Source organism: Pleurodeles waltl, chromosome 5 (genome assembly GCF_031143425.1).
Source record: "Pleurodeles waltl isolate 20211129_DDA chromosome 5, aPleWal1.hap1.20221129, whole genome shotgun sequence".
NCBI classification, from domain to species: domain Eukaryota; kingdom Metazoa; phylum Chordata; class Amphibia; order Caudata; family Salamandridae; genus Pleurodeles; species Pleurodeles waltl.
The window spans coordinates 1,420,327,578-1,420,354,368 of NC_090444.1; the positions used below are offsets into that span (position 1 = coordinate 1,420,327,578).

General features: G+C 43.9%; 1 protein-coding gene across 7 annotated transcripts in view; it reads right to left on the reverse strand.

Annotated features, from left to right (window-relative positions):
• The window catches only part of RIMS1 (regulating synaptic membrane exocytosis 1), a 2,255,956-nt gene that overhangs the window by 1,463,364 nt on the left and 765,801 nt on the right, over nucleotides 1–26,791 (reverse strand). The gene's annotated exons all lie outside the window — the stretch shown is intronic.

Below are 26,791 nucleotides of genomic sequence, written 5' to 3' on the forward strand. Positions count from 1 at the left end.
AGACTAGCCGCATTTTTGTGAATTACCCAATGTTGTCCGAGACGTTTAAAGAGGGTAAACATGCAAATACTGCCTGAGACACTATTGTTTATCTATAAAGAAGACACAGACACAACTGAACTACTGGCTTCAGTTGATAACACCTCTATCTTTTACTTGATAGATAACTTACATAATTAACATTTTGCAACTCTGGTAGATCATGGTTTAGCAGAGAATGTAAGGAGGCCGAACACATCCTCTTAATAGTAATTAAGAGCAAGAATAGGGATAATGTTAGAACAGCGAGAATGAAGAACAATGAAAATAAAACATTCTGGCACATTGTCTTCCTGAGTACTCTAGGGTAGATTTCTTTATTCAGAAACAAATGTGGCTTGAGCATTTCACCAAACTACACACAATCCTCAAAGATGATAGCTGTAGAAGAGAGGTGTTAGCTGTAGAGCAGCCAACGCCATTCACTGAGCTCCTGGACATGACATTTCATGATAATATTAGTGTGAAATTCGTTAAGGTCCAAGCCCCAATAAAACACCAAGAGTCTTTTTCCTTACAGAATAACACATATGGGAGACATACATTAATACTCTCACCAGTGTAATTTGGCTAGATATGACATACCAGACACTTGGAACGAGGCGATTACATTAGAGAAGCATGAAGGGTGACCCCAACAACTACAGACCCATTACCCTCACTGCTAGTTTGCAAAACGTTTTTGTGGAAAATTTACAAGCAGGATTTAGGAGTAAGGTCAGTACTACTGACTAGGTCATTGGATTCCTTTTAATTTACTGGAAAACAGTTGTTCTACACACGAGACATCTCTGTGCCACCTTCGTAGATTTATGGTCCCTACTTGGCAACATGTGTGTCTGGTAACATTCTATTCACAATTATATATTTGCATAATAAAAACAATACCCAAGTAAGCTGGAGGAGTCAATGAGAACTGAGAGATCGCATTGAGAAAGGGGTGCACCAAGGATGTGTGTTGGCCCCCACGCTATTCTCCATATACATAAATTATGTTTTAAACCACCTTGGCAACTGTATAAATGATTATCCAAAACTGGGCAACTGAAGAGTGCTAGCGCTGCTTTTTGCAGACAACACGTTACTCCAATATGACTTCAGACTCTATTTGATTTACTCATGGACTTCTGCAATCAATGCAGACTCGAAGTAAATCTCAAGAAAATCAAGAAAATGGTCTTCAATCCTCATTAAACATATACGAGTTAAATGGTAATGGGGGGTTTCCAAGCTCGAAAGGGTCTTAGATTTTGAATACTTGGAAATAAAGCTACCACTGTGTTGTGGTCTCCTCGGATTACCAAAAAGTATTTAAGCTTCAGTATAGTATACCAGTGATACTAAAAATACACACGTGTACCACATCTAAAGCAGTTTCCCTAGATTTACAAGTATACTGTGTAAAATCACTGGGAGCTGCTTTATATGGAGTCCAGTTGTAGGGCAATAAAAATGTACCGACCTATGGTGAAAAATGCATCCTTTTTTAAATCACTGATCAATTTGCTCCACCGTGCACATCACTGCCCTTACATATAGATTCGGAAGCAAACCCAATAACTCAGATAGTTAAGGTCAGGCCCCTGCGTTATTGGCATAGACTCTGGTACACAGAAGAGCTGGCACTACAGAACAGCCCTATAGGTGATAATCACTCTGAATAATCGAAGCAAAACCCCTTGGCTAAAAGACATAAGAGCATGGCTCTGTTGTACACATGGATTGAAAGAGAAGTGGAACAACCCCAGAAAGATCCTGGGAATGATGGTGGATTATATACTTAAAAAAAATATATAGGTTGCATGTAATAGAGCGAGTGCATTTGAGACATGGATGCATCACAGACCAATGTTTACGTTTTCAAAGTGTGTCCAGGCATGAATCATTTCTTGATGCTATTACTTCCGCTATCAGAAAACAACTGTGCTTGAAGGTTAAGTATGGAATTCATCCGATTAATAGTTTCTATAGCAAATGCTCCAACCGTCCTACACATTCTGACACGTGCCCAGCTTGTAAACCTGAGCGAATAACTGAAGCCCGTTTGTTATTTTTTGTAACACCTATGCTCACTCGCGCAGGAAATAGATAATGCCAATCTTCCCCTCCATCGCTGAAACACAACATACAGCTATTTTAGGAATATGTATATCTGATGCAAAAGATCTAAAGTGTTTATGGTAGTCATGTTTCATGGCTACTAAGAAATAAATATTACAATAAAGAGGCTCTAACAGGCAAATCTTGGGTTATGGACTGTAAAAACTGAAACAAACGTTTTTCATGTTAACTTGTAGACCTATTTATTGCATTGTGTAATACTGACAAAATAAATGTACTTAAAATTTATTGTATGTTCATATTTAATGGTGTAAATCCCTGAAATAAAGTGATTGATTGAAATAGTGGCTGACGTTGTCTGAGAAATTGATGTGGTGTACTGGGATTCTAGGCTGATGAGGCAACATCTGTAAGATGATGGGCACGAGTGACCCTGATGTTAGATTCTTTTCTGGGCAGCGGGTGTAAAGAATTGCCCAGGCCATCCACTGGATTTAAGCATCAACCCGAGTAATATTATTCCTAAATATTGGGATGGCAAGCCATAATACACACCGTTTTGTTTCTATACGAGAACATATTAATAAAACTGCTTGTTGGTTGGAATTTGATACCTTTAAATTATATTTATAAAAAGAACAATGAAGTGTATGGATGTAGTTTGCTTGTCACTGATCAGATATCAGCATCACTATAAAGCAACAACTTCTTCCATGACAATGAGCGTGCCTTTCACCAGCAGATGCCTTGGTCTGAGACTGGCCAAGGTTAGAATGAACAGAGATTAATTACCATGAAAGACACGAATCTCACTCCGGTTAGCAAAGGCATTCTGTTTACTTCTTTGTGTGAAGGAAAATTCCACCACCTAGAGATGCTTACTGACCATCTCATGTGCAGAGCTTTTTTCTGAGTATGTTTCTGAATAGACTGCGTAAAGTAATTTACAACTTGCGCAGTTTGCAGTCTTACTGGCTATGTTTACTGTGGGCCATGGGTTTATACATGTACACTGAGGCAAACATATGTAAATGTAGAGAAGAGAGATAACAATGTTGTCATTTGGTACCACGAGAGGGCCATAAAATCACAAAATAATGATAGAGGCACCAAGTTGGACTGCAATTTGAAGACCACCACCTCTTACAGATAGACTACTGGAATTGTCCACACCATTCAGGACAGGTAACTGTATGAACCTTTATAATTTACCCAAAACGGCTCTGTGGTAAATTTCCTTCACTTAAAGAGAATATGGTCTATGGGAGGGCTAGACAATTGCTTTCATTTTCTGAAGATCTAAGAAAGATGAAAAACGATCTAGGGACACTTCTAGAAGATGGCAAATAATGGATTTGAAGTGTACAAGGAAAACGTCAACCTGGTGCATACTGTTTGTTGTCATGCGACTGGGAGAACAAACTGTACAGTGGATCTCTAACATACATAGATAACTAAGGGCCTGATTTTGAGTTTGGGATGGAGTACCTTGGCCACAAAATACTTGGTCCGTCCACCTAATTTACAGGAGGATGACCTTAAGCTTTTCATTCACAAAGCTCCCACTGACTCCTGATGTCCCTATGTGTAAATATAAATGTAGACATTGAGGCTATGAACAACCTCTGTAGAGTAATCCAGTAACGGATGTCGGAGATCTGGCTTGCTCCCAACACAAATAATACTGACCTTATGGCAGTTGGTTCTGAATCATTCTCCAGAAATTGTGAGATGCCTATGATAGTATGAATATTGGAGAAACCTTGTCATAGTATGCCACTAGATAAAGATATTGATTGAAGTCTTTGAAAACCTACTCACCAAGGAGGGACAGGTTTATGTATTAACCATGACCTCTGAGTACTATATTCAGTGCCAATGGTAATGTGTGATTCTGCAGCTGCAGTGTTTTTCACATAATTATGGATGTGCTGCATTTGCACCATAATCCAGTGTCTGCTGCATATTCTGCAGATTTCAATAAAAACAACTGTTTCTAGTTCATACAGATCAAAAGTTACTAAAACATGACAATGTGTGTTTCTGCACGCCAGAAGTTTGACTGATTATCTTTCAGTTGATTATTGCGGTTAATATGTGTTTTAAATTGGTACCAACATGGTGAAATCTTTTGACCAATAAGGTGAAATCTTTTGTTACAGACAATGTTACAAATTAAAAAGATGAAGTTATACTATCACAAAAGGTGCTGCATTTTGCTCCCTAAATGACCTTTTCTTGCTGTATAAACAAGACATCCCTGCTGCATAACTTGGTCTTCCTCTGCTACATAACTACAGTAGTCTTGACTAAATGTGAATCCTTTCTAAACTTTAGCCGTTCCTTATATATGAGAGAAGAGCAACTATAGAGAGGGCAGCTGTCTAGTGCAGGTCGACCACAGAAGTGTCCTCTCTGCAAAGAATGCTTAAATGATTTTGCAGAAAATTCGAACAATGCCTTTTAAACCGATGAGACCATGTTGTCTCTACACTAAACAGAATTCACTGGCACCCAGTTTAAAAAAAGGTGAAAAAAAAGTTCCATACCTTGATCATGATGTAAAAGATAATTTGTCATAAGGAGCTAGTCCACTGGAATGTAATCAAAGGGTCACTTAGGTGCTATAAGAGACTTCGGTCCCAATAGTTAACACACGGTGTATTGAGAGTGAATGTCTTCACATGATCATGGAAAGAGGTTGCTGGACTTGGCCCTTTCAGTAGAGCCTTCCCCAAACCTTTTGCCTTCCTCCTCCTAATTTTTGCTGAATTCATATTTGTTGGCTTTAGGACTCAGTGCACTTTACCACTGCTAACCAGTGCTAACACGCTTGTGCTCTCTCCTCAAAACATAGTAGCATTGGCTTATAGCCAATTGGCACATTTAATGTTCTTCTGCGTCCCTAGTAAAGTGGTACTACATGTACCCAGGGACTGTAAGTTAAATGCTACTAGCAGGCCTGTAGCACTGACTGTACCACAAACGTAAGTAGCCATTTACAAACATCTAAGGCCTGCCATTGCAGAGCCTTTGTGCTCAGTTTTAACCTGCCATGTCGACCCGGAAACAAATACTTTTTGCCAGGCCCAAACCTCCCTTTTTAATACATATGTTACCCCAAAGGTAGACCCTGGACAGCCCCAAGGGCAGGGTGCAGTGTATTTAAAAAGTTTAAATGCTTAAGGTTAAAAGTACTTTTAAGTTTACATGCCCTGGAAGTTAAAAACTCTCCCATAGGATAACAGTGGAGTTGACTTTTTACATTTCATAAGTGTGATTTCCAAATAGAAAGAGATGACTGATTCATGTTTGGCGTCTCTCGAATCTCAATTTAAAATTCTAATTCATGGTGAAGGCAGATTTTAAATTAAAATTCTAAAAATTCCACTTTTAGAAAAGTTTCATTTTCTTGCCTCAGCCATTTGGTGCTTGCAGCCTGTCTCTGTATGTTATACAGAACAACAGTCCCTTACCATACTGAATACAATAAAAAATATACAAAGAGATGCAATGAAATCTATGCTTATACATTATTTAGTATAGATAAAAAAATAAAATACATAAGCAGAGAGAGAACCTGAATGAAGGGGGCAGCTCTCAGCAATGTTTGAGACTTTTAGCAGAACCATGGAATCACAATTTTCAACTAAAAATGTGGATATTTCGGACCACAATATTTTTTACCACAATATATTGTTCCGTTACTAAAGAAATATGATGTAAGGCCAATGTTTTTACCACAGTGCCAGAACTGGTTTTAAGACAATTTTGCCTTATGCAGCGTAATGCGCATTTTTATAAAGCTACTGTCAAAAATCTGATTTCATCATAAATTTACATTCTGAAAATGAAGAAATGCAGTTGAAGAACTTTGCTAGAATTTTCCCAAACTGTGATAGAAAATTAGATATTTTAATCATACCTCATCGCATCCTTTCGAAAATGTAGGTGAACCTACAGTGAGGAATAGCTTGTAGGTCTCAGTCACCGTGAGGGCACAGGTTTTAAACGTATAGTGGCCACTTTATTTTATATTCAACACCTTGCTTTGAGGGCTTACAAGGGATACATTAGGGGTGACAATATATAACAAATAAGTTTTCCTTTATGATTAAAGCACTTTTCCTTGTCATGCCAAACTGCAGTGCATTTAAACTGCAGACAATGGCAGAGCACACAAATATTCCAGGTAGCTGTACGATTTTGTCCTATATGTGGTTGGTGTAAAACCGACATATGACAGTTAACTCCATTGACATGAATGCATTTTCTGTGTTATCCACTATGGCCTTGAAGGACAGGTAAATGGACCAACTAGCTGAAACCAATTTTGCCAATACTGTTAGGAACAAGATCTCTAGTTGGCAGTGGTTTGCACTTTGTCCGAGCAGTGATCCTCACTTTAATGAGGGTCAGAGAGTCAAACAGCTAAGATAACCCCAGCTCTCACCCCATTGGTAGGTTGGCTCAAGCAATCAGGCTTATCTCAGAGGCAATGTGTGAAGCATTTCTACAAACACACAGTAACACAGTGAAAACACAACAAAAGTACCTCACATCAGTTTAGAAAAATAGGCAATATTTATCTGAGTAAAAGAAGACCAAAACGACAGAAACATCAATATACACAAGTAAAGATATGAGTTTTCAAAGATTAAATTCTACTATAGCGCTTAGAAGCACAATAGCTCTAACTGGGGCTATCACTGTGTCATGACACAGTCGCTTCCAACAGTCCTACGTCACTCGCAAGGAAGGGCGGGCCAGTAACGGAGTTGCATGGAGCCCGGGTGCAGTACCTTGGAAAATGATGACGACCCAAAGACATTGCAAGGAGTCGGAGAGGTGAGTCGTAACTGGAGCCAGTACCGCATCAGTTATTTACTTCTACCAGGGAGGTGAGGCAACAGTTCCTTACTGCTAGGCAGGGGAGATAAGGAGTTTGTTCCTTGCAGTTTCAGGGGAGGTGATGCGGCGTCGGTGGTGAGGCAGCTCTTCTTTTGGCAGAATTCCCTCATTGCAGAAGGATTCTAAGTATATGGTGTCAGAAGTCCAGTAGTTGTATCCAATTCTGTATGTGGGGTAGGCAAACTTCAAAAAGAAGTTGTTGTAGTGCACAAGACCCTGCCTTTCCTTGCCCTGGCGCTAGACACACTCCAGGGTGTTGGAGACTGCTCTGAGTGAGGACAGACACAGTCCTATTCAAGTACGAGTGCCAGCTCCTCTGACCACTCTAGTTCAGGAAGACCCATCAGCTTGGTGATGGGTAATCAGGATATGCTAGGCACACCTCAGCTCCCTTTGTGTGACTGTCTAGAGCGAATGCACAGACAGCCAACTGTCTTCCTGACCCAGCTCTGTATTCCACAGACAGGCAGAGGCACAGAATGGTTAAGCAAGAAATTGTCCACTTTATAAAAGTGGCATTTTCAAACCTACAATCGAAAAAACAACGTCACCAACAGATGTATTTTCAAATTGTGAGTTCAGAGACCCCAAACCAATACATTTTAGACAGAGAGCATATGCACTTTAGCACTGGTTAGCAGTGGTAAAGTGCCCAGAGTCCTAAAGCCAACAAAAACAGGTCACACAAAATAGGATGAAGAAAGCAAAAGGTTTAAAGATAACCCTGCGAAAAGGGCCAGGTCCAACACAATTTCGGGGCCTGAGCACATGCACTGCAGTACTGAATTGAAGTATGAAAGGGCACAGAGTCCTAATACCAGCACAAATAAGGTCCAGAAAAAGGCAAGAAAATCTGGGGTGACTGTGCCATTTAGTGAACAGGTTCACACAAACATCCCTCATTTCCTGGCAATATTCATTTTCCTAATTTTAGCAGTTAAGTGAGTTCTAGCTGCTCTCCTAGGAGCTCAAGAGAACCACAGAGCTTCAATCACTAGTAACACAGGATCTGCTTCTTGACCACTTGGATACTCATCTAGTGAAGAGGTGCCTGGGATCCCTCTCTTTACTATTTAAGGAAAGAAAAACTCACACCACTTCTAACAAGTAATAAGAGCACAGAATGCACTCTGTATTTTGTCTGCCCTAATATGTTATAAATGCTGGATAGCCTGTTATCTAAGCTTCTCCTTCCTATTTAACACACACATAAGTAGTATCTATACATGTACACACATATTAATGAAAACATGTGCTCTGTTAATTAGCCACCTCTATTGTACAAGTCTTATCAGTGCTTGGATAACTCTCTGATGTAGCACCATGACATACAGATAGAAATAATTTTACGTGGACTCTGGAAAATCCCAAGCTTGACAGTCTTTTAGCATGCCATCACCTGGAATTAAAATGATAGCTAAACAGAGATATGAACAGTCATCCAAATCCAAAAGAACGAAGTTAAAAATAAATCAGAGACAGTAGTAAGGAGACAGTTGTAAACTGCAGAGCAAAGGTACAGTCTATTTTGGAAAACAAATTATGAGTGCCCAGTTAACAGATTAGCAGAGAATAAACCTGTTAGATAACCTGTGGTGCAACAATGTGTTCCACTGTACTCTAGGGAGAGAGTATAGAAAGGCTCATGTTTATTAATAGCTTCTATATGGCTACCATGGCAGGGTTCATGTGGTCTGATTTCTTCAATCTGAAAATGAGTAGAGCTGGCTCATTTTGCATATGTTAACTTTTGTTTATAGTGTTTGTAATGAGCTGAACTTTATTTGTGGTACCACTGAAACAGAACCACTTGTGATTCATCCTGATATGATCTTATGCAAATAAATAATTGACTTATTTATTCCCCTTAGATAAGCCTTTTCAATCTTTATATTATCATAGAGACAAATACATAGGCTGCACTGCTGTCAACAATCTTGAACGTTGGCCAAGTACATAGTCCACTATGTCTTGTTTAGGCTCATGAAGAGGTCTCTCCCAGCCTTCTTTCACAAGAGCTAGTGTTCCCCTTACAGGGTGGCCAAACAGAAGTTCAAAGGGTGAGAACCCTACTCCCTTCTGAGGCACCTCTCTGTAAGCGAAAAGCAGACATGGCAAGAGGACATCCCATCTCCTTTTGAGTTTTTCAGGGAGCCCCATGATCATGCATTTTAATGTCTTGTTGAATCTCTCAACAAGGCCATTAGTTTGTGGATGGTAGGGTGTAGTGAATTTATAAGTCACTCCACACTCATTCCACATGTGTTTCAGGTATGCTGACATGAAGTTGGTACCTCTGTCAGACACCACCTCCTTAGGAAAACCCACTCTGGTAAAAATACCAATGAGGGCCTTGGCTACTGCAGGGGCAGTAGTCAACCTAAGGGGAATAGCTTCAGGGTATCTAGTAGCATGATCCACTACTACTAGTATGTACATGTTCCCTGAGGCTGTGGGAGGTTCAAGTGGACCCACTATGTCCACACCCACTCTTTCAAAGGGGACCCCCACCACTGGAAGTGGAATGAGGGGGGCCTTTGGGTGTCCACCTGTCTTACCACTGGCTTGACAGGTGGTACAGGAGACACAAAACTCCTTGACTTTCTGGGACATGTTGGGCCAGAAGAAGTAGTTGACTAGTCTCTCCCACGTCTTGGTTTGTCCCAAATGCCCAGCAAGAGGAATATCATGGGCTAAGGTCAGTATGAACTCCATAAACTCCTGAGGCACTACCACTCTCCTAGTGGCACCAGGTTTGGGATCTCTTGCCTCAGTGTAAGGGAGTCCATCTTCCCAATAGACCCTATGTGTTCCAGTTTTCTTGCCATTGGACTCTTCAGCAGCTTGCTGCCTAAGGCCTTCAAGAGAGGGACAGGTGTCTTGCCCCTTACACAACTGCTCCCTTGAGGGTCCCCCTGGGCCTAAGAGCTCAACCTGATAAGGTTCTAACTCCATAGGCTCAGTTCCCTCAGAGGGCAGAACTTCTTCCTGAGAAGAGAGGTTCTCTTTTTGTTGTTGTGTTGCAGCTGGTTTCCCAGTTGTCTTTCCTTTTCTCTTGGTAGTCTGGGCCCTTTTTCCAGGCTCCAGCTCTACTTCACCCTGAGCCTTGCACTGTGCCCTTGTCTTGACACACACCAGTTCAGGGATACCCAGCATGGCTGCATGGGTTTTCAATTCTATCTCAGCCCATGCTGAGGACTCCAGGTCATTTCCAAGCAAACAGTCTACTGGGATATTTGAGGAGACCACCACCTGTTTCAGGCCATTGACCCCTCCCCACTCTAAAGTTACCATAGCCATGGGATGTACTTTAGTCTGATTGTCAGCGTTGGTGACTGGATAAGTTTGTCCAGCCAGGTATTGACCAGGGGAAACCAGCTTCTCTGTCACCATGGTGACACTAGCACCTGTATCCCTCAGGCCTTCTACACTTGTCCCATTAATTAAGAGCTGCTACCTGTATTTTTGCATGTTAAGAGGCCAGGCAGCCAGTGTGGCTAAATCCACCCCACCCTCAGAGACTAATGTAGCTTCAGTGTGACACCTGATTTTCTCTGGGCACACAGTTGATACCACTTGGAGACTAGCCATTCCAGTGTTAGCTGAAGTGGAGTTAGAAGTGGTACTTTTCTTGGGACAGGCCTTGTCTCCAGTTTGGTGTCCAGGCTGATTACAGCTACGACACCAGGCCTTTTTGGGATCAAAGTTTTTACCCTTGTACCCAAAATTGTTTTGTGAAGATGCTCTGGGCCCACCCTCCTGTGCAGGTTTTTGGGGGCCTGTAGAAGACTCTTTACTATTTTTATTTTTGGATGTCTCAATACTCTTCCCCTGGGGAGGCTTTGTGACCCCTTTCTTTTGGTCACCCCCTGTGGAAGTCTTGGTCACCCTAATCTTGACCCAATGGTCCGCCTTCTTTCCCAATTCTTGGGGAGAAATTGGTCCTAGGTCTACAAGATGCTGATGCAGTTTATCATTTGAACAATTACTTAATAGGTGTTCTTTCACAAATAAATTATACAGCCCATCATAATCATTTACACCACTGCCTTGAATCCAACCATCTAGTGTTTTCACTGAGTAGTCCACAAAATCAACCCAGGTCTGGTTCGAGGTTTTTTGAGCCCCCCTGAATCTAATTCTATACTCCTCAGTGGAGAATCCAAAGCCCTCAATCAGGGTACCCTTCATGAGGTCATAAGATTCTGCATATTTTCCAGAGAGTGTGAGGAGTCTATCCCTACACTTTCCAGTGAACATTTCCCAAAGTAGAGCACCCCAGTGAGATCTGTTTACTTTTCTGGTTGCACAAGCCCTCTCAAAAGCTGTGAACCATTTGGTGATGTCATCACCATCTTCATATTTAGTTACAATCCCTTTTGGGATTTTCAACATGTCAGGAGAATCTCTGACCCTATTTATGTTGCTGCCACCATGGATGGGACCAAAACCCATCTCTTGTCTTTCCCTTTCTATGGCTAGGAGCTGTCTCTCCAAAGCCAATCTTTTGGCCATCCTGGCTAACAGGAGGTCATCTTCACTGAGGCTCTCCTCAGTGATAACAGAGGTGCTGGCCCCTCCTGTGAGGGAAGCAGCATCTCTGACTATTATGGTTGGAGTCAGGGATTGAGGGTCCCTGATCTCCCTAATTAGGACTGGAAGGGGGGAATTCTCCTCCAAGTCACTATCTTCCCCCTCTGTGAGGTCATCCTCAGAGGGGTTCGCTTTTTCAAACTCTGCCAGCAGCTCCTGGAGCTGTTGTTTGGAGGGTCTTAAGCCAATTGGGATTTTCTTTATTTTGCAGAGACACCTTAGCTCCCTCATCTTAAGATGGAGGTAAGGTGTGAGATCGAGCTCCACCACATTCTCTTTTGCACCAGGCATTATGTTTCTAAAAGTTGGAATACTTTTTAAGAATCTAAAACTATTTCTAGAACCAAATACAAAAATGTTAAACTCTAAAAGAAATGCTAACAGGGACTAACACAAGGCCCTAGCAGGACTTTTACAAATTTAGAAAAATAGCTCAATTTGCAAAAATCAATTTCTAATGACAAGTTTTGGAATTTGTCGTGTGATCAGGTATTGGCTGAGTAGTCCAGCAAATGCAAAGTCTTGTACCCCACCGCTGATCCACCAATGTAGGAAGCTGGCTCTGTATGCACTATTTCAAAGTAAGGAATAGTATGCACAGAGTCCAAGGGTTCCCCTTAGAGGTAAGATAGTGGCAAAAAGAGATAATACTAATGCTCTATTTTGTGGTAGTGTGGTCGAGCAGTAGGCTTATCAAAGGAGTAGTGTTAAGCATTTGTTGTACACACACAAGCAATAAATGAGGAACACACACTCAGAGACAATTCCAGGCCAATAGGTTTTTGTATAGAAAAATATATTTTCTTAGTTTATTTTAAGAACCACAGGTTCAAATTTTACATGAAATACTTTAAATGAAAGGTATTGCAGGTAGGTACTTTAGGTACTTTGAATAATCACAATAGCATATATACTTTTCAAATAAATCACATATAGCTATCTTAAAACTAGACACAGTGCAATTTTCACAGTTCCTAGGGGGAGTAAGAGTTTGTTAGTTCTTGCAGGTAAGTAAACCACCTACAGGGTTCAAGTTTGGGTCCAAGGTAGCCCACCTTTGGGGGTTCAGAGCAACCCCAAAGTTACCACACCAGCAGCTCAGGGCCGGTCAGGTGCAGAGTTCAAAGTGGTGCCAAAAACGCATAGGCTTCAATGGAGAAGGGGGTGCCCCGGTTCCAGTCTGCCAGCAGGTAAGTACCTGCGTCTTCGGAGGGCAGACCAGGGGGGTTTTGTAGGGCACCGGGGGGGACACAAGTTAGCACAGAAAGTACAACCTCAGCAGCACGGGGCGGCCGGGTGCAGTGTGCAAACACACGTCGGGTTTCCAATGTAAGTCAAAGGGAGACCAAGGGGTCTCTTCAGCGATGCAGGCAGGCAAGGGGGGGGGGCTCCTCGGGGTAGCCACTACCTGGGCAAGGGAGAGGGCCTCCTGGGGGTCACTCCTGCACTGGAGTTCCGATCTTTCAGGTCCTGGGGGCTGTGGGTGCAGAGTCTTTTCCAGGCGTCAGGATCTGGGAGTCAGGCAGTCGCGGTCAGGGGGAGCCTCGGGATTCCCTCTGCAGGCATCGCTGTGGGGGCTCAGGGGGGGCAACTCTGGCTACTCACGGTCTCATAGTCACCGGGGAGTCCTCCCTGAAGTGTTGTTTCTCCACAAGTCGAGCCGGGGGCGTCGGGTGCAGAGTAGCAAGTCTCACGCTTCCGGCGGGAAACGCAGTTGTCTTGAAGTTGATCTTAGGAAACAAAGTTGCAGTCTTGGGTGAACAGAGCCGCTGTCCTCTGGAGTTTCTTGGTCCTTCTAGAGCAGGGCAGTCCTCTGAGGATTCAGAGGTCGCTGGTCTTGGGGAAAGCGTAGCTGGAGCAGTGTCTTTTAGAAGTGGGGAGACAGGCCGGAAGAGCTTGGGCCAAAGCAGTTGGTGTCTCCGTCTTCTCCGCAGGGTTTTTCAGCTTAGCAGTCCTCTTCTTCTTAGGTTGCAGGAATCTGAGTTCCTAGGTTCTGGGGAGCCCTTAAATACTAAATTTAAGGGCGTGTTTAGGTCTGGGGGGTTAGTAGCCAATGGCTACTAGCCCTGAGGGTGGGTACACCCTCTTTGTGCCTCCTCCCAAGGGGAGGGGGTCACATTCCTATCCCTATTGGGGGAATCCTCCATCTGCAAGATGGAGGATTTCTAAAAGTCAGAGTCACCTCAGCTCAGGACGCATTAGGGTCTGTCCTGACTGGCCAGTGACTCCTCCTTGTTATTCTCATTATCTCCTCCGGCCTTGCCGCCAAAAGTGGGGCCGTGGCCGGAGGGGGCGGGCAACTCCACTAGCTGGAGTGCCCTGTGGTGCTGTAACAAAGGGGGTGAGCCTTTGAGGCTCACCGCCAGGTGTTACAGTTCCTGCAGGGGGAGGTGTGAAGCACCTCCACCCAGTACAGGCTTTGTTACTAGCCACAGAGTGACAAAGGCACTCTCCCCATGTGGCCAGCAACATGTCTCGAGTGTGGCAGGCTGCTAAAACCAGTCAGCCTACACGGGTAGTTGGTTAAGGTTTCAGGGGGCACCTCTAAGGTGCCATCTGGGGTGTATGTTACAATAAAATGTACACTGCCATCAGTGTGCATTTATTGTGCTGAGAAGTTTGATACCAAACTTCCCAGTTTTCAGTGTAGCCATTATGGTACTGTGGAGTTCGTGTTTGACAGACTCCCAGACCATATACTCTTATGGCTACCCTGCACTTACAATGTCTAAGGTTTTGCTTAGACCCTGTAGGGGCACAGTGCTCATGCACTTGTGCCCTCACCTATGGTATAGTGCACCCTGCCTTAGGGCTGTAAGGCCTGCTAGAGGGGTGACTTATCTATACTGCATAGGCAGTGCGTGGTTGGCATGGCACCCTCAGGGGAGTGCCATGTCGACTTACTCGTTTTGTCCTCACCAGTACACACAAGCTGGCAAGCAGTGTGTCTGTGCTGAGTGAGGGGTCCCCAGGGTGGCATAAGACATGCTGCAGCCCTTAGAGACCTTCCCTGGCATCAGGGCCCTTGGTACCGGGTGTACCAGTTGCAAGGGACTTACCTGGATGCCAGGGTGTGCCAATTGTTAAAACAAAAGTACAGGTTAGGGCAGTGGTTCCCAAACTTTTTCGATCCCCGGCTCCTTTGACCTATTGGCCGTGTTGGCCACGGCTCCCCATTATGTTACTTTTTTTTGGCGGGTGGGGGAACGTAATCCCAGCCTGTACCTGTACCTACACTATTTACAGTTTGACTTCTTAATTCTCTCGTTCAGGTTCCTGAAAACCATTTATTTTAAACTATTTCTTTTCTTTTGTCATAGGGATATTATTAATGGTACTCTGGCGCCCTCCGCTGGTCACAATAATTAATGCAGGGGGTTTTGTTTCCAAAACCACGGTGAAAAGCTACCGATTAAAAGCACCTCCGAGTGGTTTCCAGACTGTGTGCGGCGCCCCTGGCTAATTTTGACGGCGCACCAAGGAGCCGCGGCGCACAGTTTGGGAACCACTGGGTTAGGGAAAGAACACTGGTGCTGGGGCCTGGTTAGCAGGCCTCACCACACTTTCAAATCAAAACTTAGCATCAGCAAAGGCAAAAAGTCAGGGGGTAACCATGCCAAGGAGGCATATCCTTACAACATCTTACTACACTACACCAGCAGGCTGTGGACATTGGAGCGCTTCCTCCTACCATGAGAAAAGCTACAATTTCTGCAATACTGAAGCGCAGCAAAATTGGCCACTGTTTCAGTCCTATAGACCATTACCTCTTCTGAATCAGTATATCAAAATACTTGCATGGGTCATCACAAAAAGGTTGACTCTTTTGATTTCCAGCCTAGTCCTGCTTGGACAAATTGGATTTATTCCAGGCACGGCCACACTTAATAATCTACGCACTTTGTCTGCGGTCGTTCCACAGATCTGTCTGGAAGTGACTACTACAGAGATCCTACTCCATGCCGAAAGGTGTTTGACTCCCTTATATAGCCCTTCACATTTGCAGCTCTCTATAAACTAGTCATGCCGAACAATCTGAATTTATTTCAGTCGCTATATATTAATACCCGAGCCAGGGTCAGTGTGAGTGGTTGTCTCATTGCTCCTTTTCCAGTCTGTAGAGGTACAAGGCAAGGGTGTCCCCTCTCGCCACTTCTATTCAGCCTCGCCTTGGAGCTCCTGGCCACTCGACTGCATGCTGCACATATAAATTATGGGATCACATTCCCAAATAAACGCTTACTATCATCAATGTATGCTAATGACATACTGCTTTAAGTCGGGGACCCAGATATGAACCTTGCACCAATTATAGATGACATAGGGCAAATCTGGAGCTTTATCTAGCATATGCATCAATCAGTCCACATCTGAGATGTTCACACTGTCTATAGCCACTAAAAGGCAAATAATAGACTACCCTTTACAATGGAGTGATGGCTTGGTTTGCTACCTGGGGCCTATACTTCACAGAGAAAAACACTGAATAATATTAGAGAATTATTGCCAGGCTCTTGTCAAGCCAACAAAAACATAGAGAGATGGATAACACTTCTAGGCCCGTATTTATACTTTTTTTGCGCCGCATTTGCGCCGCTTTTTGATGCAAAACGGCGCAAACCTACAAAATACAATGGCATTTTGCAAGTTTGCGCCGTTTTTGCGTCAAAAAACGTTGCAAATGCGGCGCAAAAAAAGTATAAATACGGGCCCTACTATGCACAGATTAAAATGCTAGTGCTACTTAAGTTTCAATATCTCTTTCAAAATACCCACATAATGCTCAATCCAACCATTTTCGCTAGACTAAAGACAGCTTTAATCTGACTGGTGTGGAGGGAAGGAACCCAAGACTTTGCTGAGAGGCACTCAACAACTTATATGAGCGGGGGGGACACTTCACAGTCACACTATACCTGTATCACTTACTTGTACTGACAAACACAGGATGCCTCACATATTTCCATAGAGTGAGCTAAGGTGCTGCCTGGAGAACTATGGACCTGTAAGGCCACCAAACTCCCAAGACCGACCCAGGGTATACAAACAGTACGCTGTGCTACCTGTTCCATCTGGAACATGATGGAAAGAGACCGTCTTAAGTACCCTTACTCACCCCATCTGCCTTTACTAGACAACCTGTGACTTCCTCCGACCCAGGATAATGATGCAAGGGACAGATGAATAAGGCTCGTCTATTGAGACTGGGACAGCATTCTATAAATTATGTTTTCTTTACATTAGATAATTTTCAGGCAAATAGAGCACCTCCCCTCTTGATGTCATGTTACACCTGCGAAATGCAGTATTCTCTGCCTGACCCACCTTTCCAAACAACCCCCCCTAAATTCCCACCACTCACCCAGTTACTCCAGAGACAAGACCGGCGAGTCTGGGTCTCTGCACTATGCATAATGTACACATAGACAGGAACAAACACTAATCTCAAGGCATTACAGAAATGAAAAATAGACCTAGCCCAATATATAACTTTAGACATTTCTGTGGCACCCAAATTAAAATACTCTTGATTAACTATAAACGGTTCCACTTCAAGTTCCTTAGCAGGCTGTATTGCACCCTACAATACTTACACAAGCTGGACCCAGAGAAATCAGCTTAATTGCCCCACTGTCCCTGCAACCCTGTGGGTTTCTTCCACCTGGCATGAGAATGCCCACCTATATGGCAGTATTGGGAGAAGGTCTGCTGCACCATAGCAGATATCGTGGAAATTGAAGTTGACTGCACCTCATTGACGGTTTAATTGGTATACACTAACCTTGGTCCTCCTGCAGTTGGCCAAGAAGCTACTGGCCTGTTGCTGAATGAAGTGCTATCCTGATAAGATTGTAAATTGGCTGAAAGGTGCCTTGCTCTCTCAGACACGAGCCGACAACTATGCAGCTTTACAACACCCCCAAGGACTATGCAGAATTACAACACTCCCAAGTTGGCCCACGTGACAAATCGATCCCATCATGAAAGACCTTGCTTTGAAAACTGATGACGGCACTACTAGGCAAACCTCAACAATGAGGCATTACAACCCATCTCTCCCATCCCTGCATTTTTCACGGATTATTTGTCTTCTTGTATCATTAGCTGTCACTTAAAGGAACATTCATTTCATGCCCCACCTTCCCCTGCGCACCTCCAAGCCTACTTCCCTCTAGTGGAACGTAGTTATGGCACAGTTCTCTCAGTAAAGTCACACAGAGCATTGTTTTAAAAAGTATGCTACATGCCCTGATGTGTATTAGTCGCATTTAATGACGCTGAGCAAGAAAATAAATAAATAAAGGTGTTTTTTAAAGTATTGAATAAGCAATTTCTAGATGAGTAAAATAAGATGCACCAGACTGTAAGATACTTACTACCAATGTGAATTATGATCCTCCCTGCTGGAAATTAAGAGTGGCCGAGCCACTGAAACATGATAAGTGGCTTTGACTCTGTACACTCCGTTGGTGGCTATGGCTTGTGAAGCTGTTGGAATGCACATAGGTATGCACTACTACATCACAGGATAAGAGTCGAATGAGACATGCCATGGTTTCAAACATGGGTGAGTGCATGATGTTGTATTTATAAGCGATGACCACCAAGCAAAATAATTAAAAGTGCCTACAAGTACACTCTCTTTCTCTCTCTGTCACTGCTTCCGCACTTAGCTATAGAGGCAATTACAAAGACCGGACTCATATCCTGAAAGGTCACTATTATCCAAGATTCGATAGACTGAAACCCCCTGGTTGTAGTCACAGGTTACATCAATAGTTATTCAGGGGCAGGTGACATACATAAACCCATAGTAGCCAGAACACACCTAGGGTGGTGGCCAGCATATCAATCACCTGAAGTTGCTTTTCTCACCAGGCTACCTGGCTACATAGTTCTTTTTGAATTTCTAAATCTAGGTGCACCCATCAGCTGTGGAAATGCGTTAACAGCCTTATAGAGGAAATCAGTGCCTGTCTGTGGTTTATGCTGAGGAATTGCTCGCTCGTCTACCCTCTTCGTGGGAAGTCTGTGATGCTTTCCTCAATGGACTCGGGCTGGTGCTTGTCTGTTATGAAACTGGGGCACAGCATACCACAGTCCTCTTTCCCTTCTACTTGTTTCCACTGCACTCCTGCAATATTATGATAATGAAGCAGTTTATGCTGTAAAAAGGTTATGCCTCACATATTATAAATGCCAATAAAAATGTTGTTAAAAAATGGAAGGAGCGCCTAGTCTGGACAGAAGAAATGCAACCGAGACAGTGCTAACTCCATCGAGACAATGTTGTCCTAATGGTTACCTGTGTGCCTCACCACTTACTGTTACTTCCAGGGCCTATGGTGTTATGTCACTTGCTAGGTCTGTGCCATTCCATCACCTTGGGGGTTGGGAGCCTTTCCAAGCAGAGTCTACCCTAAGTGTGCACGCCAAATGGTGTGCAATATTCTCTTTGCTAGAAGCGACAGCACACTCCAGCAGCTTATTCTTAATATTCTTTGTACCAAAGCAATAGGAAATGTACAGCACTGTCAAGTAAGAAATCAATATCAGGGTGTACATTCATTCTTATAAGGACATGCATACCAGTGACCTAATCACTACATTCACCTGTTCATTCTCTTTAGGCTCAAGCATCCAAAGAGCTCTGTCCCCGTTGTTATCTCTCTACGGGCTTGTAACCACGCCCATCACTTTGGTTGGTTCCTGGGATTGCCTTTTAAAATGTGCCTGATTTGATTAGTGCAAGGCATGCACATGTCATGCCTTTTCTGGTGTTTAGCACTCCTCGAGCGCACTGGAAACCTACTGAAAACATAAGTGGCTCCATGTTTTCTGTATGGTTTCTGGACTTCTTTTTCTCTTTGTTTCGTAGGTAGCGCGTTCTCCGGGCCAGTAGACATGCGCTTTGCATGACATTGATCCTGTTACACAAATAATTACACTTTTGCCGGTTACATGGGTAATTGCACTTTTGCCGGTGACATGGATAATTACATTTTGGCCGATACGTTTCACTGCCAGCGGACTTCGGTTTCCTTTTGTGTGTTTGCGGTCCGTATGCTCGCTTATGTGAAACTGTTTATCTTTTCATTTTCAGTTTATGTGACAGGAAAAGTACAGTTAGGAGTTTACAACGCTAATAGCTCTAACTCAAACAAACGCGAGGCCCATTGCATTGTTAATGCTTGTTTTAAGAACTATCCTTTACATGTCTAAGATGCAATAAAGGTTTCACAATACACTTGGCAAAGGTTTGGTCTCAGATTATTGCTAGGAACGCTGAAAATAATGGAACGATGATGGAGTGGGGCGCACAGGGTCGCCAGAACAAAGCACGAATGTCAGAGATATATCTTTCCATGCCCACATACTATTTTCATAGCTACCGCATATGGAATTCAGATGAACCTGAAGCAACAGCATATTTCTGTTCACCGTGCTTAAGGCAACGCAAATTGTAAGAGTCTGCAGAAGAGCCTAAAACTATTCCCTTGTGAACGGTGGCTTGCAAATTGCCCCTCAGATCAGCAATTGCCAGAAAACTAAAGATAAAATAGTCATCTAAAAATATCTGGTACTCTGTCAGCGTGTTCAGTCTCTAATTACTCAGAGTGGTAAATTCATCGAACACCCACAAGTGACAAATTGATATATATGTGAAGCACTGCGTATGCCATGCCTTCAGTTAAGAGGAAATTTATATCAATTTAACAATCTATTAAATCAACTCAGGTAAATATTCATTTTGTGATTAAAAAAGTTTACATACAAGAACTGTAGAAGTTGTTGCTACATAACTTCTAAAAGATTATTTTAGTGTCTAACATTTCACGTCCTATCAAAACGAGGCCGAAGCTGCTTATTTGTTGTGAAAATAACTATTGTCAGTACATTTTTCAGCACTGTTGAATGTCATTAAATGGTAAGTCTAGAGGAGATACAAAATACGCAGTTTTTAATACCAGTGGCACAACTAAGCTAAGTGTCTCAGAATGTGGCATTCAAAACTGCCTTGCTTTATGGTAGTGACCGTCTTCGGCTGGTTCTGCCTACTGGCCTCTTTTCCTGCTGTGTTTGTGACATACTAGCAAGCAGGATCAGCAACCTCAGATTCTAATGCTGAAGGATTCTTAAAGAGGTCTGAATCGATAAGTATTTTCGGCATCCGAGGCAAATTCCTATTGGAAGACTAAGGAGGAGGTTGAAATCCTTTCCATGCCCCCAACAAGTGCTAGGCAGAATGAACAAAAACCAGCAGCTAATTTAATGACATTACTTTGGCATTAGTGCAGACTACGTGGATGCTTAGATGATTCGCCTTACAAATGATTCATTCACCCAGTTGTTAGATGAAAAATTCGTTGTTTAAACCATATTGTTCATGGCAACCTGTTTCTTGACTATCCCTGAAGTCAGAAAACACATAGATTGTAGGTTTTTGTCAAGGTGCTCGGTGAATTTCTTTGTGATGATATGCCCAATGAACCAAAGTGAGGCTTTCCGTTTTTTTCTGACTTTTTGGAAAGGTCTTTATCCTTTCCATATTAAGTACTTAATATCGTGCTACAAAATAGCTTAGCAAAAATAATGATTACTAAAATAACGCCAAATTAACTATATATAGATAAGCATAGGTTTACTATACTTAACAGCACTAGGCGGACCATGACCATATGTATACATGTATATGTCTTCAAGGTATGTAGATTTGCAATTAGCAATAGTAAATCTATATTTACCTTTATACACTTACCGCCACAATATTTTACTACAATACTTTCGTGTAGGGGTGTGTGTGGATGTTTTTTGTGGGGGTGGGGAGGGTGTCCTGCCACCTTTTGGGGGGGAGGGGAGTTGTGGGTTTGGGGGAAGGATTCTGGGGAGGGGTGAGGGGGAGCAAATTCCCTGGCACTGATAGTGCCTACAGCCATGGATTTCGTGGCGGTACAAAGCCCCACTAAATCCATGGCGGTATGCGGGGTCCTGATACCGCCAGCCGTCTAGTGACGGCCGCCGGGCTGGAGACCAAAGATGGAACTTTTGTTGCAGGATGGTCGAACTGCGCTCTCTAGGGGGGTGAAGATAATGGCTGCAGTTCTTGTGGCCTGAATGGTGATAACTACAGATTGTTACAATGGTGAACATCCTCTACAGGTGAAAGGCTGTAATTACAAGCGTTTTTATAAAAATAGAGGGGATGATTCTGACCCCGGCGGTCCTTGACCGCCGGGGCCAGGGTCGGCGGGAGCACCGCCAACAGGCTGGCGGTGCCCCGCAGGGCATTCTGACCGCGGCGGTTTGGCCGCTGTCAGATGCGGAAAACCGGCGGTCTCCCGCCGGTTTTCCGCTGCCCTGGGAATCCCCCATGGTGGCGCAGCTTGCTGCGCCGCCATGGGGGATTCTGACAGCCCATACCGCCATCCTGTTCCTGGCGGTTCTCCCGCCAGGAACAGGATGGCGGTATGGGTTGTCGTGGGGCCCCTGGGGGCCCCTGCAGTGCCCATGCCAATGGCATGGGCACTGCAGGGGCCCCCATAAGAGGGCCCCACTTTGTATTTCAGTGTCTGCATTGCAGACACTGAAATACGCGACGGGTGCAACTGCACCCGTCGCACCTTCCCACTCCGCCGGCTCAATTCTGAGCCGGCGTCCTCGTGGGAAGGGTTTTTGCACTGGGCTGGCGGGCGGCCTTTTGGCGGTGGCCCGCCAGCCCAGTGCAAAAGCCAAAATACCCTCAGCGGTCTTGCGACCGCGGAGTGGTATTTTGGAGGGGGGAAGTCTGGCGGGCGGCCTCCGCCGCCCGCCAGACTTAGAATGACCCCCAGAGTCCTTTAGGGAATATGGTTAAATGTCATCATTTTATGCTAAATTTGAAAAATGTATGGCTGCAGCGTTGTAGCCAATGATATGACTTGTGTAGGGTCATATGAAAAGGCACCCTTTAGGGGGGAAAGATGGTATTACATTATGATTAACAACCAAGTGATGTCCTTTAGGGACTGAGTCAACTGTGCATCATTTTCAAATTGAATGTTTCAATGAGGAATATGATGAACCCTGGCCCACACCCTTTAAGGGTGTGGGTAGACTGCGTAGATCATGCTGAGGGTATTCCTAACAGCGCAAACCAATCCAACCTATCTAGACATGTTCTCTTTTGTTGCTTATTTGAGTAATGAGACTGACAGCCACTAGTAATCAAAGAAGATGTATTTTGTTGCCAGTATTAGGTGCTCTCACTCCAAGTTACAGTCAAATATTGCATTGGAATACAAGTGAATGTTCTGCCATGTGGGTTGTTGGTTTATATCTGCCTTTGGGAGAGACAAGAATGATTATGCAATGTCATCCAAAAATAATTCGATAAGCTTGTGTATATTTGTAAATGTTTGCATAGTATTGAGTGGTGTGTGTGTAATAAATTTACTTTATTAAAAGAAAAACCACAGACTGGTAGTGGTTTCATGTATTGAAAGTTATTCTTGTGTGCTTGTGAATGGTGATTACTAGTCCACATCATCTCCCTTGAGTAAGCCTTGGACTGCTCTGCAACGCTGCCCTATTATGTGGTTGGTTCCTGGTGGTAGTCAAGTGTGGACCTATTACTTGTGCAGGACACACAACTAATGACCCACCATCCAACAGGTATGCACTTCTTTTGTTGCTATATGACTGCTATGTATCTTTACAGTTGTTCACAATTGCAGTTTCTGAGTCACCAATCTGGGGTGTTAGTGCCTACTGACCCCTACAAGAGCAGTTCCTAATCTGTTCCATGCTTAGTCCCCTCCACAAGCAATTGCACAATGTGTTATTTGCATGTTCATTCTGGTTTGCACAATGTGTTATTTGTATGTTCATTCTAGTTTGGTCGAACGGATGTTTCTTGTTGAACCCAGTATTGGGGAAATGTTTGTTTTCACACCAGATATGCCTTTGTGCCTCCCATTTCCTCTACTATTTAGGGAGGGTCCCCAGTGCTACAACTTGTGATGAGATGGTGCCATGTCGACAACAATACAACATTACAGAATACTGACTGGGAACGTATGGGGTTTGGTGTCCCTTCACAAATGACATAGGGTTCTGGTGCAACTACATTGCCGGAAACCAAATATAGTTTACTTGCAGGAGACTCACATTTCCGCCCCCCAAGCTGCTACGCTGCACAAAAAATGGAGGGGACAACTGTTTACGATGACATATTCAGGTTTTACCCACAAGGCGGCTGTCTGGCTGAAGGCCGGTGTTCCTTTTGAGGCACAGGCCAGTAAAATTGATACCAGGGACAATATGTCCTTGTCCGTGGTTACTGGATGAGATGATGGTAGTCCTAGAGAGTGTCTATACACCAAACAATAAGCAACTTATTTGGGGAAAACCCTCTCAGATGAAAACCCGCTTGAGCTGATAGTGACATGTGTGCCCAAATCCACGTGGTGCATGCAACCGGCCCTATTGAAGGATGCAGTATTTAGGGATACCCTGGGCACCACCATCGACACTTACGTTGCCGAGAATGAGGGCACGGCCTCCACACTACTTGTGGAATGGAAAGCATTTAAGGTCGTAATCAGGGGAGTTTCCATAGCTACTGCAACAGGAGCTCAGCACTCTGCTCTCCGCCAGCTACAATACTTGGAGACACAACTGGGCATCCTCAAACAGGAGGCAAAACATGACTCCACATGCCTAGCAGCCCTACATGCTCTTGGGATACAACACGCAAAACCTTAGAGCAACTGTGGCTTAATGACTACAAAGCCTACATGCAAAAACTCCACTGGGTGATAGGGCCGGCATGCTTCTTGCCCGCATGACCAACCACAGACGTCCCCCACACCGATCCTATCCATAACTTCACCTACAGGAGCACTCCACACTGCACAATTAGACATTAATGACACTTTCCGTTCATACTATGTGCACCTGTACACGGCTAGTCCCACACCGCTCTCAGCAGTGAGAGATAGTTTCATGGATGACTTGAGACTCCCACAGGTCCCAGAAGCAGTGTGTGCACCATTAGCAGCGGCAATTACATTGGAAGAACTGCGCAATACAATTAGGCGTAACAGGAAGCCGGGCGTTGATGGCTTGCCCATTGAATATCATTCCATTTTCACCACACAGCCGGTTCCCAGTTTGGAGAAGCTTTAAAAGACATCTCTAGAAGCACGTTTGTTACCCTTAACAACTAGGCAGGCTCTTGTCACCTCCATGCTTAAATGTGGCTGGACCCAGAGTGACCTCTCCTATTATAGACCGCTCTCTCTCTTAACGTCCGAATATAAGATCCTTAGAAAAGTGGTAGCCCAGAGGCTGCTCCACTTGGGGATTTAGTACATGTGGACTAATGCAGCTTTGTTCCATGCAGGAGCACCTGGCTAAATATTAGATGCGTATACCAAGTTATGGAAATAATGCACGATCTTTGTCCTAATGCCTAATGCCGGGTGTCTCTCCCTAGACCTGCAATTCTTTAGAATGGGACTACCTGTGATGCAGAAATTTCATTTCATTACCTGGGTCAGTGTGCTTTATGGTAATCAAACGGCTCAAGCTAAACGTGAACACAAATCTCCTCACAATACATGATATCCCACAGAAAACATCAAGGTTGTCTGCTCTCACCTCTACTATTCGTGTTGGTGATGAAAAACTTGTCATAGAAACAGAGGCTGGGACATACCACGAGGGCTACAATCACACACGGTTTCATTGTAAGCAGACAACATGATTATATGTACCCATGACGTCAGAATGAACCTTATCCCTATATCTACTATACTTCACACATTCAGTGACTTCTCTGGCCTGCAAGTGAATCACGTCAAATTGCACACATTTTCCTTCCAGGGCACTAAGCCGCATGATCGGATTTCCCTTGGCACACAAACGATTCCAGTAGCACACCACATGTTCAAATACCTGGGTATCCAGGTCTACAGATCCCACACGGACCTGCCCGAGGGGATCCTGGTTAAAGCTATTTCAGCCAGTTGGCCCTTGCCAAAATGGTGATGCTCGCTGAGTTATTATACTTTTTCATTATCTACCAATCATGATTCCACAGCCTGTCTTTGAGACCTTGGATTCTCTTTGAGCTCATATGGGGCTCCGGTAGATACCGCATTGGTCTCCTTAAGCTACAGTTGCTGGTGGACAGTGGTGGGTTGGGTGCCCCTGATTTCCGATCTTATTGCCTTGCAGCCCAGCTACAGTGGGTTTCATACTGGCTGGCAGTATTATATTTACAAGAACTAGGTTACATGCCCTTCAAACTGTGCTCCGTGAGCTTACATGTGCTGCTTTTGCCCGGGAGTAAACTGCCTCTCTCCGAACTGCCTTTGCTCCTCCACTTTGCTGTTATTTACTGGACCACTGCACTCCATGTTACATGCACTACAACTCCTTACGCCCAGAACATTCCTTTATGCAGCATATCTACTCTGGCGGGGCTCTCATGACCACTAAATTATTATCTTGGGAAGTGGTAGGTGTTTACACCATTGGTGACCTCTTCAAGGACAGAACATTGCTTTTGCATTGTGACTTAATACACTCACACAACCTTCTTAGGGCTCTATTTCTTACACATGACACTATCTTGTGTTACATACATCAGCACTAGTCTCCACATGGAAAAGAAATGGACACACATGCATTAGTAGAGGCACTTTATGACATGGTGCAGGTAGACACTTGATTAAGTGGCTATACATAGGCCTGTGCTTCCATCTACAAATAGCACTGACTTCTCTAAGAGACCGATGGGAAGCAGACTTGGACCGTCCACTTCAGAATAAGGAATGGCAGTTCCTTCTGGACTATCACAGCAGGATACCGTCTCTCAATGTAGAAACTCGGAGCCCTTCTGGGATCCAAGCGATGAAATCTTTCTTCCTCCTTTGATGGATGAGGAGGAGGGTAAAAGGATGAGAGTGTTATAGATTGGACCATATGAAAGGGAGTGACTACTTTAGGAAGGAAAGCCACCCTGGTTCTCAGCACCACCTTGTCAGCATGAAAGGCTGTAAAAGGAGCTTTAACACTAAGAGCCTGAAGCTCAGTCACACACCTAGCTGACGTGATAGCTGTTAAGAAAACTGTTTTGAAAACTAAAAGCCTAAGAATGCATAGGCTCAAACGGTGAACCCATTAAAAAAGTCAGAACCAA